At 54.1% G+C, this 4,659-nt stretch overlaps 1 pseudogene; it reads right to left on the reverse strand.

Annotated features, from left to right (window-relative positions):
- Positions 1 to 830: 830 nt before the first annotated feature.
- Positions 831 to 4,448, reverse strand: LOC100461145 (eukaryotic translation initiation factor 4 gamma 1-like; annotated as a pseudogene).
- Between the last annotated feature and the right edge of the window lie 211 nt (positions 4,449 to 4,659).

Raw genomic sequence — 4,659 nt, forward strand, 5'->3', positions numbered from 1 at the left:
AGGCTGGCCTTGAACTCCTGGGCTCAAGTGATTCTCCTACCTTGGCTTCCCAAAGTGCTGGGAGTACAGGTGTGAGCCACTGCACTTGGCTATTATTCTTCTTAAATATGTTCTGGAACCTAAGAGCCTAAGAATGCCCTTTTATCACTGAAACTCTCTTGTTGGGTTTTGTTTTTGTTTTTTATAGAATTGTCAGAAAACACAGAAAAGTAATGGCATGTGACAAGCCTTTGAGACGTTGTGAGGGCTGGTCACCTGAGGTCTTAGGACAGAGCAGAGATGGACAGATTAGGGACAGAGTAAGCCATAATCATGACCTGGAGTTATGTCAACATGCTGCTTCTGGCAAGCCCTCTTCTATGACTGATGTAGGGTTAAGGAGCTCCTGGACCCTTGAGATTTCTCAGCCAAACCAGCTCCCATCATCGTGGCTTTCTCCCTTGCTGTTTCTGATTGTTGAACCCCAAATATATGATGCACTGAAAGAGGTCAAATAATTTTAAAAATCAAATGACTTTTTAAGCCCTCTTTTAAAACTAAGATTTTAACTACATTTTACTACCTCTCCATTGAGATGTTTGTGCTTTTTTTTTTAATTGAATTCATGTTTAATAATTACAGGCACCGTGCCCCGCCTTCCCCCTGCCCAGGCAGCAGCAGGGGTGGTGCAGGAGCTGGGACATATGCCCCCAGCAGCGAGGACAGCATTCCTGAGAGTGATTTTCAGAAAATAAAAAAAAAGGACCCCAGGGGCGGGCGTTGGTGCCCCTGCCCCCTCAAGACACACCAAATTTCAAGACTTTATATATAATATATCTCTGTGCCCCCAGGGGAGGAGAAGGACACCTGGCGGCATCCTGGAGGGGGGCCCCAGGCAGCTCCAAGCCATCCTGCCTCTTCAACCACTTTATTAGTTCAGACACATCGCACTACAGGCACCCACTGCCACCGCCGCTGCTGCTGCTCCCCTGCAGTCCAGGCGGCTAGCCGGACCATCTGTGTGTCCATGGGGCTCCAGGTCCCCGGACCCACCAGCCCTCATTTGTGGTCAGACTCCTCCTCTGCCTCATGGAGCCATTTGAAGAAGGGTGTGACAGATTTAAGGGCCACACTCTTGCCCTGCTGCTCAGCGGGGTCCTTGCTACTCTCCCAACTGTAGAAGGCATCCTCCACCACGTCCTCATCATGCAGCGCATCAAACAACATCCTCAGCAGGTTGGGAGGCTGTTCTAAGGTCACTACAAGGGCCTAGAGGGCGTAGAGTGACTGCAGCTCCTTCTGCTCCTCACATAGGTATTTCTGCAGCAGCTTCACTTGCGCTTTCAGCACTGCAACGTCCACTTGGAGGGGAGTCTCAAAAATAATTACAGAATAGCAGACAGCCGTCATGAGGGCTCGAACTAACGTGTTGGATGCTATCTACTGCTCACTCTCAGGTTGGCCTCTATCGAGTCGAACACCCGCTGGTTACTGCTGTCCTCCTTCAGCAGCTTCTCCATCTGCCAGCTCAACTCCTCGGAGGGGAGTGCCCTCTGGCCAGGAGCTTCCGACTCCTCTCCCAGGGTATACTCCACTCTCTGTTCAGCGACGAATGCACCAATGTCCTGGCCTTCAGGTAGAAATTCCTTCCAGCTAAGCCTGGCTTCTTGCCATAGCGTCCCCACCTTTTTAGGACCCATGCTTTTGCACAGGAGGCCTGGGATCTCCAGCAACAGGGAAGCAGCTTTGCCCAGTGGTCTCAGAGGCTTTGTAATCTCCCTGAACAGCTCCCCCATGGGCACCCACCTTCCTGCAGAATGGGTGTTACCAGTTCCGCTAGGTAGAACCACACGTGTGGAGGATGTCAATTTCCATGTCCTCAGCCAATGCCAAGATTTCATACAGCCCTTGGTAGTACTGAGCAGCAGACAAGTGTCCAGCACAGAGCAGCTGGTGCAGCATATGCCCCATATGCTCACCAGCAATGGCACTGCGCTCCAGCGTAGACTCGACACCATGGCGCACAAAGATGAAGAGCAGGGAGGGTGAGGCCAGCTCGTGCACACACTGGACCGCCTCCTTCATGTCATTGAGATGGAGGTATTCCTCACCGATGGCCTTGGATTTCTTTTCTAACTCCTCCTCAGAGAGTGCCACCTTCGGGGGGCTCACTGGGGGTAGGGTAGTGTCTCGCTTCATGACATCTGGGATGTCAGCTTATTCAGGATGGAGCACACCCTGTGGAATAGGTCCTGGGTTTTGCTGCCATCAGCATCCTCTTCCCCTGGATCCTTATCAGCTGCCATCTGCCTGCTGCTGGGTTTCCAGGCTCTCTCTGCTTTGTTCAGTTTTATATCTTCGGTCATTAACACTGTGGCAATGATCTTGCGTGGTTCCTTTTGGGGGCCCTGCAGAGAGCGCCAGGGTCCCAGGCCAGCTGGCCCACCCCCTTGAGGGCCCACGGCTGCTAAGGGCTGGCCGGCCAAGGTCGGCAAAGGACAGAGTGAAGTCTGGGCCACAATTTATGCCTTGTAGTCTAGTGGGATCCAGTGGCCACAGTGATGTTTTATTGGCCTTGTCCAGCACTACATCACTGATATGGGGCAATCCCTCTGGCTTCTGCATACTGGCAAAGATGAACCGAAAACCAAGCAAGAACTCATGGTCATAACGTTTTTTTCTCCTCTAGGTTTAGAGGCTTCCACTGATCTGATTTATGTTCACACTTCTGTTCCCCGGGCTGGATGTTCTCAGCATTGTGAATTTTGTCTTCCTTTGAGTCCCAGGTCTCATCTGCTTCCTCAGGACATGGGGGCACACTGCTGCCCTCAGACTCTGGGCCTGGATTGCTGCTTGCAGGAGGCTGATTTTCCACCTCTGGTACTGCCGGGTTCCCCTCCTTGAAGGCATCCAGAAGGTCTCCCACAGCCTCCTTCTTATTTAGCTCCTTAATTTTCCATCTCTTCTTTGACACAGATACTGCCACTTGAGTGGCTGCTGCTGCCTCCAAATTCTGAGACAAGTTGGCTGGAACAGGGGTACTCTCTAGAGGGAGCAGCTCCTCTCCTCCCTTCTCACTCTCAGCTTCTCCTGCTTCTCTTTCTCCCTCTTCTTCTTCCTCTTCCTCCATTTCCTCCTCCTGAGCTGGGGAAGTAGCTGAAGGAGCCATAGCTGGAGTGGCAGAGGGGGCGCCACTGATGCTGTCACCTCCTTGGCCTGCTCCTCTGGCTCACTGACTGGGCTTAAGTCCACAACTGGTGGCGAGGGGGCTCTGTTGAGCAGTTCCTCAGGTTGGGCAGTTGGAGCAATGGGTACAGGGGATTCCAAGGGGTAAGCTGGGGGAGGAGCAAGCTCTGGGCTTGACTCCACCTGTGGTTCCAGATCTTCAGATGGGACCATGCCATTAGGCTCATGAATTTCCACTGTGTGAGATGCCAGAGGGGTGGGAGCCTGGAGAGGACTGGAAGAGAATTCAGATACTGGAACTCGTTTGCTGAGAGTCACTTCTACTTCCAGTATGGGTTCATCAAGAGGAGTGCGTTCTGGAGAGAGGCAATGTGGCTTCCCAGTTTCATGGGAGATGGGGGTTGATTCTTCTACAGACATGTGTGTCATAGGGTCCCCAGGGATAGAGAGGACTGCGAGATTAGGCTCAGACCCCGGTTCCAAGACTGGGGATGGTGATGGGGTCAGAGAAGGTGATGAATGCTGGGATTCTCAAGGGCTGTACTCTGGGCCAGGTAGCTCTGGCCGGTTGCAATGATTGCCCCCTGTGACCGGTCATCTGGCCGGACAATGACAGCAACCTGGGGCGTCTCCCCATTAGCTTGAGGCTCCAGACCGCTTCCATTTGGGGAAGGGTGGGTGTGGAAGCAATGCGGGCCCCAGACATGATCTCCTCCTTGGTTTTGATCTCGAATTCGGATCGTCTTACACTCCCTCTTGGGAGCAATCTGGGGTGGCTGGTTCATCAAAACTGGGGCGGGGGCCACTCAAGTGGGAAATTGCTGTACCCCTTGGGCTGGTTAGTCGGTGCCAGAGTAGATCCTAAATTCTGTAGGGCTTGCACCTGGATAGAAGCCTGGGGCTCCTGGCTGCACAAGGTACTGCTGTGCATCCCTGTCCAGGGATGTAGTAGGCCCCTTGGGAGGCTGGGTAGGAGATCTGGGAAGGGATCATCATTTCCTGGGATCCAGCAGGGTAGACATGGGCAGCTGGGCCGGGGCGGCAGGGGCTGTGCTCTGCACTCTGGAGGCTGCACTGCTCAGGGGCTGGGCCCGGCTAGGGTAGAAGTGCTGGAGGGGCTGAGAAGGCGTGTTCATTTGTGTCTCTTGTGGCTTACTGAACACCACCGGCGCTGTCTGCCCCGGGGGGAAACTCTGGCTGTGGGAGTCCGGGGGATGGGGTGGGTGGGGGACCTGTGGACTGTGGAGTTTGTTCATTTCATTTGGTGCCACATCAGGGTGCCCCCAGCACCCCCTCGGTTAAGAATAAGTCCACGGTGCGGGCTACAGGTTCTGGGCATCCGAGGGCCTGAGGTTGGGAGGTGAGGGGTATCAACGTGGCTCCGCGGGGCCCAAGACCAACCAGACCAGAAATTCCAGGTCTGGCTGGCACCAGGCTCCCGGATCACGAACGGGGCTAGCTGCTTGGGCTTCGGTGTCCCTACCCCCCACCAGG

Source organism: Pongo abelii, chromosome 13 (genome assembly GCF_028885655.2).
Source record: "Pongo abelii isolate AG06213 chromosome 13, NHGRI_mPonAbe1-v2.0_pri, whole genome shotgun sequence".
NCBI classification, from domain to species: Eukaryota; Metazoa; Chordata; class Mammalia; order Primates; family Hominidae; genus Pongo; species Pongo abelii.